This window comes from Rattus norvegicus, chromosome 1 (genome assembly GCF_036323735.1).
Source record: "Rattus norvegicus strain BN/NHsdMcwi chromosome 1, GRCr8, whole genome shotgun sequence".
NCBI lineage: Eukaryota > Metazoa > Chordata > Mammalia > Rodentia > Muridae > Rattus > Rattus norvegicus.
In genome coordinates this window covers 102624470-102637215 of record NC_086019.1, presented here as the reverse complement: position 1 = coordinate 102637215, position 12746 = coordinate 102624470, and the positions used below count along the sequence as shown (strand labels likewise).

The following is a 12746-nucleotide window of genomic DNA, read 5'->3' as shown; positions in this document are numbered from 1 at the left end:
TCTATTATAATCAGGTCTGCCTCTTAATAACCCAAGCTAGAGACAGCCTCAAACTACTCTCAGGTTTAAAAAACCTTGCCTTCTCCCTGATTTTTCTGTGCCAGCTACCACCACCACCACCACCACGACCACCACCACCACCACCATCAACAACAACAACAACAACAACAACAGCAACAACAACAATACCCCACAAATATATCTATTCATAACACTTCCTGGGGAGGATTGTTCTCTCCTGAAAGTTTCATCACTGGAAGCTGCCTGGGACCACCACACTCACTTCCCACCCAGAGTCCCTGACCTTGAAACTAGCTCATCCCCTCTCCACAGTCTCCCTCCTCTCCCCCTCCCTCAGCATCTTACTGCTTTGTTCCTCAGGAACAGGCATGATGGTCTAGCTTCCTCTCTCTGCTCAAGCAGAAGTTGCCCTCTCTGCTAATGCCAGCATTCCCAACTCTAGAGTAGCAACAGCTGTGAAAGAGAGCAGAGAATATCTCAGTCTGACTCCCCTCTCCCCTTGGGAGATTACAATTCCTTGAACACTCTATCTGGGTCAGAATCCCTACAGCTATCTCTGGATAGCATCCCGTATACACACCAAAAGGGAAGCACACATGAGTACACAGAAACACACACACACACACACACACACACACACACACACACACACACACACAGTACCACCACCACCACCACCACCACCACCACCACCACCACCACCAACAACAACAACAACAACATCAAAATAATAGAAATCAATGATCATGGGTCATTAACATCTCTCAACAACAATTGACTCAATTCCCCAATAGAAGACACACGCCAAGAGAATGAATGAGAACACAGGACCCATTATTTTGCTGTATACAAGTAACACACTCCAGCAACAATGACAGTCATTACTTCGCAATAAAAGCCTGAAAACATGTTTATGAATAAATAGAGCCAAAGAAGCAAGCTGGCGTAGCTGTTATAATATCTAATAAAATAAGCTTTCAATGAAAATTAAGCAAAAGAGATGGGGTATGTGCAGTTCATACTCATCGAACAAAAAAATGCAATAAAATGACAGCTCAATTTGAACATATATGTCCCAACTCCAGGGCACCCACATTCATAAAAGAAATGTTACTAAAACTTAAACCACACCTCAAACCTCATGCATTAATAGTGGGAGACATCCTCACACTCTCCCCAGAAGACAAGTCATCAAGAATCAGATACTAACAGAGAAATAATGAAACTAAGTGAGGTTATGAATCCAATGGATCTAAAAGATATTTACAGAATCCTTCACCCAACACACACAAAAAAATACCATTTTCTTAGCACTTCATGGAACCTTCTCCAAAGTTGACTATATAGGTGGTCACAAAGCAATCTCAACAGAATCAAGAAAATTGAAATAGTTCCCTGTATCTAATTAGACCACCATGGATTAAAGCTGGATTATTTTTTTCTTTTTTTAAAATTTTTTATTTTATTTTATTTTATTTTTTAACTTGAGTATTTCTTATTTACATTTCGAGTGTTATTTCCTTTCCCGGTTTACGGGCCAACATCCCCCTAACCCCTCCCCCTCCCCTTCTTTATGGGTGTTCCCCTCCCCATCCTCCCCCCATTGCTGCCCTCCCCCCAACAATCACGTTCACTGAGGGTTCAGTCTTAGCAGGACCCAGGGCTTCCCCTTCCACTGGTGCTCTTACTAGGATATTCAATGCTACCTATGAGGTCAGAGTCCAGGGTCAGTCCATGTATAGTCTTTAGGTAGTGGCTTAGTCCCTGGAAGCTCTGGTTGGTTGGCATTGTTGTTCATATGGGAAATCGAGCCCCTTCAAGCTCTTCCAGTTCTTTCTCTGATTCCTTCAACGGGGGTCCTGTTCTCAGTTCAGTGGTTTGCTGCTGGCATTCACCTCTGTATTTGTTGTATTCTTGTAAAGCTGGATTATTTAGAACAACAGAAGCAACAGACAGACCACATAATCATGGAAACTGAACAACTCTCTACTCAATGATAAGTGCCAAGAAGAAAGTTCATAGCACTGAGTGCCTTTGTAAACAAATTGGAGAGTTCTCATACTAGCAATTTAAAAATACACCTGAAAGCTCTAGAAAAAAAAAGCAAATGCACCTAAGAGGAACATATGGCCAGAAATTATGAAAATCAGTCTGGAGGTTCCTCAGAAAATTAAACATTCCATTACCTGAGGACCCAGCAATACTTCTCTTGGGCATATACCCAAAATATGCTCCAACATACAACAAAGACACATGCTCCACTATGTCCATAGCAGCCTTATTTATAGTAACCAGAAGCTGTAAAGAACTGAGATGCCCTTCAACAGAGGAATGGATTAAAAAATGTGGTACATCTACACAATGGAGTACTACTCAGCTATCATGAACAATGACTTCATGAAATTCATAGGCAAATGGATGGAACTAGAAAATATCATCCTGAGTGAGGTAACCGAATCACAGAAAAACACACTGGGTAAGCACTCATTGATAAGTGGATATTACTCAAAAAGCTCGAATTACCCAAGATGCAATCCACAGACCACAGGAAGCTCACGAAGAAGGATGACCAAAGTGCTAGCAGCAAACAACTGAACTGAGAACAGAACCCGCTTGGGGGGAGATTAGAGGAAGTATTGAAAGAGTTGAAGGAGCTTGCAATCTCATAAGAACAACGATGGTAACCAACCAGAGCTTCCAGGGACTAAACCACTACCGAAAGACTACACATGGACTGACCCAGGGCTCCAACTGCATATGTAGCAGAGAATAGCCTTGTTGGGGCACCAGTGGAAGGGGAAGTCCTTCGTCCTGCAAAGGTTGGACCCCAGGGCAGGGGAATATGGAGGGGTAGTAAGGGTGATATATGGGGGAAATACCCATATGGGGGAGGGGAAGGGACGGGGGATTATGGACAGGAAACCGGAAAGGGGAATAATGGCATTTGAATTGTAAGTAAAGAAATATGTCCAATAAAAATAAAAAAAACAACCCTGGGCTTTTGAGGCTATAGAGATGGCTCAGTGGGTAATAGTACTGACTGCTTTCCAGAGGTCCTGAGTTCAAATTCCAGCAACCACATGGTGGCTTATAACCATATGTAATGAGATCTGATGCCCTCTGTTGGTGTGTCTAAAGACAGCTACAGTGCACTTATATTTAATAAATAAATAAATATTTTAAAAAACCTGGACTTTTTGTCCTCATGTGATGATCTACCAGAGAGTGGTTCTTTTTTTTTTTCCATCTTTATTAACTTGAGTACTTCTTATTTACATTTCAATTGTTATTCCCCTTCCTGGTTTCTGGGTCAACATCCCCCTAACTCCTCCCCCTCCCCTTCTATATGGGTGTTCCCCTCCTATTAACGCCCCCCCCGTCACCAATCACGTTCACTGGGGGTTCAGTCTTGGCAGGACCAAGGGCTTCCCATTCCACTGGTGCTCATACTAGACTATTCACTTCTACGTATGAGGTTGGAGCCCAGGGTCAGTGTTTGGGTAGTGGCTTAGTCCCTGGAAGTTCTGGTTGGTTGGCATTGTTGTTCTTATGGGGTCTTGAGCCCCTTCAAGCTCTTTCAGTGCTTTCTAAGATTCCTTCAACCAGGATCCTGTTCTCAGTTCAGTGGTTTAATGATGGCATTCACCTATGTATTTGCTGTATTCTGGCTGTGTCTCTCAAAGAGATCTACATCTGGTGCCTGTCGGCCTGCACTTCTTTGCTTCATCCATCTTATCTAGTTTGGTGGCTGTATATGATGGGCCACATGTGGGGCAGGCTCTGAATGTGTGTTCCTTCTGCCTCTGTTCTAAACTTTGCCTCCCTATTCCTTCCCAAGGGTATTCTTGTTCCCCTTTTAAAGAAGGAGTGAAGCATGCGCATTTTGGTCACCCTTCTTGAGGTTCATGTGTTCTGTGCATCTAGGGTAATTCAAGCATTTGGGATAATATCCACTGATCAATGAGTGCATACCATGTGTGTTTTTCTGTGATTGGGTTACCTCACTCAGGATGATATTTTCCAGTTCCCTCCACTTGCCTATGAATTTCATAAAGTCATTGTTTTTGATAGCTGAGTAATATTCCATTGTGTAGATGTACCACATTTTCTGTATCCATACCTCTGTTGAAGGGCATCTGGGTTCTTTCCAGCTTCTGACTTTTATAAATAAGGCTGCTATGAACATAGTGGAGAACGTGTCTTTGTTATATGTTGGGACATCTTTTGGGATATGCCCAAGAGAGGTATAGCTGGGTCCTCAGGTAGTTCAATGTCCAATTTTCTGAGGAACCTCCAGACTGATTTCCAGAATGGTTGTACCAGTCTGCAATCCCACCAACAATGGAGGAGTGTTCCTCTTTCTCCACATCCTCGACAGCATCTGCTGTCACCTGAGTTTTTGATCTTAGCCATTCTCACTGGTGTGAGGTGAAATCTCAGGGTTGTTTTGATTTGCATTTCCCTTATGACTAAAGATGTTGAACATTTCTCTAGGTATTTCTCAGCCATTCGGGATTCCTCAGCTGTGAATTCTTTGTTTATCTCTGAACCCCATCTTTTAATAGGGTTATTTGTCTACCTGGGGTCTAACTTCTTGAGTTCTTTGTATATTTTGGATATAAGCCCTCTATCTGTTGTAGGATTGGTAAAGATCTTTTCCCAATCTATTGTTTGCCGTTTTGTCCTAACAACAGTGTCCTTTGCCTTACAGAAGCTTTGCAGTTTTATGAGATCCCATTTGTCGATTCGTGGTCTTAGTGCCTAAGCCATTGGTATTTCGTTCAGGAAATTTTCTCCAGTGCCCATGTGTTCAAGATGCTTCCCCACTTTTTCTTCTATTAGTTTGAGTGTATCTGGTTTGATGTGGAGGTCCTTGATCCACTTGGACTTAAGCTTTGTACAAAGTGATCAGCATGGATCGATCTGCATTCTTCTACATGCTGACCTCGAGTTGAACCAGCACCATTTGCTGAAAATGCTATCTTTTTCCATTAGATGCTTTGGCTCCTTTGTCAGAAATCAGGTGCCCATAGGTGTGTGGGTTCATTTCTGGGTCTTTAATTCTATTCCACTGGTCTATCTTTCTGTCTCTGTACCAATACCATGCAGTTTTTATCACTATTGCTCTGCAATACTGCTTGAGTTCAGGGATAGTGAATCCCCCAAAAGTCCTTTTATTTTTGAGGATAGTTTTAGCTATCCTGGTTTTTTGTTATTCCAGATGAATTTCGAAATTGTTCTGTCTAACTCTCTGAAGAATTGGATTGGTATTTTGATGGGGATTGCATTGAATCTGTAGATCACTTTTGGTAAAATGGCCATTTTTACTGTGTTAATCCTGCCAATCTATGAGCATGGGAGATCTTTCCATCTTCTGAGGTCTTCAATTTCTTTCTTCAGAGGCTTGAAGTTCTCATCGTACAGATCTTTTACTTGCTTGGTTAAAGTCACACCAAGATATTTTATATTATTTGGGACCATTATGAAGGGTATCGTTTCCCTAATTTTTTTCTCAGCTTGTTTCTCTTTGTGTAGAGGAAGGCTACTGGTTTATTTGAGTTAATTTTATACCCAGCCACTTTGCTGAAGGTGTTTATCATGTTTAGTAGTTCTCTGGTGGAACTTTTGGAGTCACTTAAATATACTATCATATCATCTGCGAATAGTGATATTTGTAAATGTAACCTGTTCCAACTATAATTTTTGGGTTTGTTAAGGATAGATACTCAAGAAAATACCTGGAGTCATGGCCTCACTTAGAAATTTCTAACTTTGTGCTTATTTGTGCTTATCATGATCTCCAGAACACAGAAGGGCTTCAAAATAAGGTCAAATAAAAATGTTTCCTTAAAAAACAAAAGGAATACTTCATTTATGACTTTCCTAAAGACTTAGACATAATTTTCTCTGGAAAAGACATAAAATAATTCATAATGCACACAAAAGCAATAGATGGCAGAAAATAGTCAAATTCAGGGCTGATATAATCCACAGACCACATGAAGCTCAAGAAGAAGGATGACCCAAGTTTAGATGCTCCAGTCCTTCGTAGAAGAGGGATCAAAAATATTCATAGGAAATATGGAGACAAAGTTTGGAGCAGAGACTGAAGAAATGGCCGTGCGGAGCCTGCCTCACCTGGGGATCCAGCCCATATACATACAGCTACTAAACCAGATAATATTGCTGATACCGAACAGTGCATGCTGACAGGAGCCTGATATAGCTGTCTCATGAGAGGCTCTGCCAGAGCATGGCAGAGACAGAGGTGGCAGCTTGCAACTAACCACTGAACTGAGAATGGGTTCCCCATTGGAGGAGTTAGAGAAAGGTTTGAAGGAGCTGAATGGGTTTACAGCCCCAGAAGAACAACAATACCAACTGACCAGAGCTCCCAGGGACTAAACCACCATCTAAACATCACACATGGACAGACCAATGGCTCTATTTGCATATGTAGCAGAGGATGGCCTTGTTGGGCACCAACGGGAGGAGAAGCCCTTGGTCCTGTCAAGACTTGACTCCTCAGTGTAGGGTAATGTCAGGGAAGGGAGGCGGGAAGGGGTGGGTGGATGGGTGGGGGGAACATCTTCATAGAAGAGGGGGCAGGGGGATTTCAATAGGGGGTTTATGGATGGGACACCAGGAAAGGGGATAACATTTAAAATGTAAATTAGAAAATCCAGTAAAAGATACAAGGAAAAATACAAAATATCTTGCTGGGATCTCCATGGGGTGATAGAATTTCTGGGTGGAGTGAGGCAAGGGAGATGAAAATAGGATGAGCTGTAAGAAGTGTGATATGAGATGGAATTGAGGGTGAGAATGAGGACAAGGACAACTAGAAATAAAGTGTATTATTGAAGGAACAACATGGAAACCTGATGCAAGGGAAACATCCTTTAACAGTGATAGAAATAGAATCCCACTGCCCATCTCTGGTCAACAAATGAAGTTATGAATACTGGGACTGGGTTTCATGAATGAGTTGTTTGTTCAAAAGGTGCCCTGCATTCCTTCCCACCCCCACAAAAAACAGGCTATTGCCAAGACAGTAGGTTGCTCTGCAAAACCTGATAACAAAGTCCCACTGCTCCAGATAAAACATAAGAAACTTAGCAATGATAGAGATTAAATATATCTACTGGAGAAATCAAATCTAACTGCTTATTCCCCTAAAGTGTAAAACAACAGCAGCAGCAGCAGCAACAACAAATCCCTGTATTGGAAATAATGGTAAAGAGGATGTGAGAAACCCAAGTTTTAAGTGAATGCAACATGTGACCGAGTATTGTTTGAAAATATATAGAAATGGTGCTAAAAACACTGTGTCCATGGTGAAATGAAAAAGGCCATTAATGTGTGGGAAAAGTGAGTATTCAGGAAAAAATATGTGTAGTGGATCAGCAATATAAGTCAAGGATGATTTCAATATCTAGAGAATGTGATTTAAAAAAAAATAAAACTAGCAGCAATCCTTAAATTTCTAATAAGGAAATGTGAGATAATCTCTTACTTATTTCCAGTCTTTCCCCATTTGCTTAGGTATAGCAGACTCCTGTGGATGAGCTGGAAACTTCTCTGTAAGCCTGTATTTACCTGTCTCGTTGGAAATCTCATTGTCTGCACAAGGAGTACAATCAAAGCAGCAGACAGCCTTGCCTTCCTGGGCAGCTTTCCTGAATCCAGGCCTACAGCTCGCACTGCACACAGACTGAGGAACCTGAGAGAAATGTAAGCTATTAGTCAATGCTTGGGCTCATTTGAAAAATCCAAGTATTTCTGACTGTAATTGAGCAGTTAATTTTACAATTGAAGCTAATGGGTTTTGGTATTGCTAATTTTATCTACACAGGCCATATGTTTAAGATTTGGTCCAATTCCTGAAGACATTGATAATTATAGATGATTAAAGGAATGTTCAAGAAAGTCATGATATGAATTCAGATTTAACTTGTCTCTATGCTTACTAGGGGGAACTTTTATATTGAAAGTAATTGTTTTTTTCAAGTTGTTTTATATTTTATTTCATTTTTATCAGATATATTTCTTTACTTACATTTCAAATGTTATTCCCTTTTCTGGTTTTCTGTCCATAAGCCTCCATCCCCTCACCTCCCCTATGGATGTTTCCCCCATCCATCCCCCTTACCCCCCTCCCACACACACATTCCCCTTCCCTGGCGGTCAAACCTTGGTAGGACCAAGGACTTCCCCTTACACTGGTGCCACAACAAGGCTATTCTCTGCTACATATGCAGTTGGAGCCCTGGCTCAGTCCATGTATAGTCTTTCGATAATGGTTTAATCCCTGGAAGCTCTGGTTGTTTGGCATTGTTGTTCTTATGTGAAAGTGGTTGTTAATGTTGATTGACAACTTTACAGATCTTGGATTCATCATGGAAGCAAATCTTATGCATCTCCATGCTTAATTTTATATAGGCACTTACTGAGATCTCAAAATGGTGGTCAGTATTTCACTGGCTAATGTCACACAATGAAAAGGTGATAGAAGTGAGCAACCACATCCTTTCTTCTCTGGTTCTAATTCTGGTCTATGAACATGTTGTCATCACTACGTCTGGCTTTCAAAACATTTTTTGCCCAACACAATATAACGAGTGTTACAGAGTCAGCCAATAAAAACTTGTCCTCCTCTTTGTTGCTTTGGTTGAATATTTACATGAAGTAGCAAGTCAAGCATTACACATAACAGAAACACACACAAATATACACACAAACAGACACATACACCTGTTATACTATTGTGGCTTTTCTCAAGCTGGGAAACTAGAATGCCATCTTACATTACTGTAATTTCTTCATTTAGGTGACAAAATGAATATATCAGTGGCCTGAGGCAGTAACTAATAGACAATCTATTTTTAAGAAATGTTTGGGCATTATCAAATTTAAAATAAACATATCCATTGACCAGAGTTAAGGCATGAGAAAATAGTCTATGTTATCTGTTTTTATGTGAAGATCCTTAATGGTAGTTCAATATTTATTGGTATTGAGTAAGAGTCTAATGATCATTACATCCTGAGAATTACCTTAGTTCTAAGAAAGGTAAGAGAAGTGAAAAAAGTCACAACTCACCTTTGTAAACCTTGTAGGCCATTGTATCATCTCTTCACATAAAGATAACTGTACACCCTGGTGAGCACTTAGAGAATAGGTTCCTACTTTCACCTTTAATCCAAGACCACTTGGAAAATTCCAAAAATTAAGAATGTCATACTTTGTATCTAAGTTTCTTCCCCCATCCATTAGTGTGTGTCCTCTCACATGGCTTTTCATTATTGTGTTCTTTAGGAAAGGGAGAAGCTAAAAGAAATGCAAAAACACAGGTTAAAAATCATATGAGGTACTAAAACATTTTTTTAATTAACTTGATTATTTCTTATTTACATTTCGAATGTTATTCCCTTTCCCAGTTTCTGGGCAAACATCGCCCTAATCCCTCCCCCTCCCATTCTTTATGGGTGTTCCCCTCCCCACCCTCCCCCCATTGCTGCCCTCCCCCCAACAATCACGTTCACTGGGGGTTCAGTCTTAGCAGGACCCAGGGCTTCCCCTTCCACTGGTGCTCTTACTAGAATATTCATTGCTACCTATGAGGTCAGAGTCCAGGGTCAGTCCATGTATAGTCTTTAGGTAGTGGCTTAGTCCCTGGAAGCTCTAGTTGCTTGGCATTGTTGTTCATAAGGGGTCTGGAGCCACTTCGAGCTCTTCCAGTTCCTTCAATGGGGGTCCTATTCTCAGTTCAGTGGTTTGCTGCTGACATTCGCCTCTGTATTTGCTGTATTCTGGCTGTGTCTCTCAGGAGCGATCTACATCCGGCTCCTGTTGGCCTGCACTTCTTTGCTTCATCCATCTTGTCTAATTGGGTGGTTGTATATGTGTGGGCCACATGTGGGGCAGGCTCTGAATGGGTGTTCCTTCTGTCTCTGTTTTAATCTTTCCTTCTCCATTCCCTGCCAAGGGTATTCTTGGTCCCCCTTTTAAAGAAGGAGTGAAGCATTCACATTTTGATCATCCGTCTTGTGTTTCATGTGTTCTATGCATCTAGGGTAATTCAAGCATTTGGGCTAATATCCACTTATCAATGAGTGCATACCATGTGTGTTTTTCTGTGATTGGGTTACCTCACTCAGGATGATATTTTCCAGTTCTAACCGTTTGCCTATGAATTTCATAAAGGCATTGTTTTTGGTAGCTGAGTAATATTCCATTGTGTAGATGTACCACATTTTCTGTATCCATTCCTCTGTTGAAGGGCATCTGGGTTCTTTCCAGCTTCTGGCTTTTATAAATAAGGCTGCTATGAACATAGTGGAGCACGTGTCTTTTTTATATGTTGGGGCATCTTTTGGGTATGTGCCCAAGACAGGTATAGCTGGGTCCTCAGGTAGTTCAATGTCCAATTTTCTGAGGAACCTCCAGACTGATTTCCAGAATGGTTGTACCAGTCTGCAATCCCACCAACAATGGAGGAATGTTCCTCTTTCTCCACATCCTCGCCAGCACTTGTTGTCACCTGAGTTTTTGATCTTAGCCATTCTCACAAGTGTGAGATGAAATCCCAGGGTTGTTTTAATTTGAATTTCCCTTATGACTAAAGATGTTGAACATTTCTTTAGGTGTTTCTCAGCCATTCGGGATTCCTCAGCTGTGAATTCTTTGTTTAGTTCTGAACCCCATTTTTTTTTTTTTTTTAGCATTTTACTTTTTTTTTTTTTTTTATTAACTTGAGTATTTCTTATATACATTTCGAGTGTTATTCCCTTTCCCGGTTTCCGGGCAAACATCCCCCTCCCCCCTCCCCTTCCTTATGGGTGTTCCCCTCCCAACCCTCCCACCATTGCCGCCCTCCCCCCATAGACTAGTTCACTGGGGGTTCAGTCTTAGCAGGACCCAGGGCTTCCCCTTCCACTGGTGCTCTTACTAGGATATTCATTGCTACCTATGGGGTCAGAGTCCAGGGTCAGTCCACGTATAGTCTTTAGGTAGTGGCTTATTCCCTGGAAGCTCTGGTTGCTTGGCATTGTTGTACTTTTGGGGTCTCGAGCCCCTTCAAGCTCTTCCAGTTCTTTCTCTGATTCCTTCAATAGGGGACCTATTCTCAGTTCAGTGGTTTGCTGCTGGCATTCGCCTCTGTATTTGCTGTATTCTGGCTGTGTCTCTCAGGAGCGATCTACATCCGGCTCCTGTCGGTCTGCACTTCTTTGCTTCATCCATCTAGTCCAATTGGGTGGCTGTATATGTATGGGCCAAATGTGGGGCAGGCTCTGAATGGGTGTTCCTTCAGTCTCTGTTTTAATCTTTGCGTCTCCCTTCCCTGCCAAGGGTATTCTTTTTCCTCATTTAAAGAAGGAGTGAAGCATTCACATTTTGATCATCCGTCTTGAGTTTCGTTTGTTCTAGGGATCTAGGGTAATTCAAGCATTTGGGCTAATAGCCACTTATCAATGAGTGCATACCATGTATGTCTTTCTGTGATTGGGTTAGTTCACTCAGGATGATATTTTCCAGTTCCAACCATTTGCCTACGAATTTCATAAACTCGTTGTTTTTGATAGCTGAGTAGTATTCCATTGTGTAGATGTACCACATTTTCTGTATCCATTCCTCTGTTGAAGGGCATCTGGGTTCTTTCCATTTTCTGGCTATTATAAATAAGGCTGCGATGAACATAGTGGAGCACGTGTCTCTTTTATATGTTGAGGCATCTTTTGGGTATATGCCCAAGAGAGGTATAGCTGGATCCTCAGGCAGTTCAATGTCCAATTTTCTGAGGAACCTCCAGACTGATTTCCAGAATGGTTTTACCAGTCTGCAATCCCACCAACAATGGAGGAGTGTTCCTCTTTCTCCACAACCTCGCCAGCATCTGCTGTCACCTGAGTTTTTGATCTTAGCCAATCGCACTGGTGTGAGGTGAAATCTCAGGGTTGTTTTGATTTGCATTTCCCTTATGACTAAAGATGTTGAACATTTCTTTAGGTGTTTCTCAGCCATTCGGTATTCCTCAGCTGTGAATTCTTTGTTTAGCTCTGAACCCCATTTTTTAATAGGGTTATTTGTTTCCCTGCGGTCTAACTTCTTGAGTTCTTTGTATATTTTGGATATAAGGCCTCTATCTGTTGTAGGGTTGGTAAAGATCTTTTCCCAATCTGTTGGTTGCCGTTTTGTCCTAACCACAGTGTCCTTTGCCTTACAGAAGCTTTGCAGTTTTATGAGATCCCATTTGTCAATTCTTGATCTTAGAGCATAAGCCATTGGTGTTTTGTTCAGGAAATTTTTTCCAGTGCCCATGTGTTCCAGATGCTTCCCTAGTTTTTCTTCTATTAGTTTGAGTGTGTCTGGTTTGATGTGGAGGTCCTTGATCCACTTCGACTTAAGCTTTGTACAGGGTGATAAGCATGGATCGATCTGCATTCTTCTACATGTTGCCCTCCAGTTGAACCAGCACCATTTGCTGAAAATGCTATCTTTTTTCCATTGGATGGTTTTGGCTCCTTTGTCAAAAATCAAGTGACCATAGGTGTGTGGGTTCATTTCTGGGTCTTCAATTCTATTCCATTGGTCTATCTGTCTGTCTCTGTACCAATACCATGCAGTTTTTATCACTATTGCTCTGTAATACTGCTTGAGTTCAGGGATAGTGATTCCCCCTGAAGTCCTTTTATTGTTGAGGATAGCTTTAGCTATCCTGGGTT

The 12746-nt window shown here is 41.5% G+C and overlaps 1 pseudogene; it reads right to left on the bottom strand.

Moving 5' to 3' along the window:
- Vmn2r116l-ps12 (vomeronasal 2, receptor 116 like, pseudogene 12) overlaps positions 1 to 12746 on the bottom strand; it is an 88398-nt pseudogene that overhangs the window by 44100 nt on the left and 31552 nt on the right.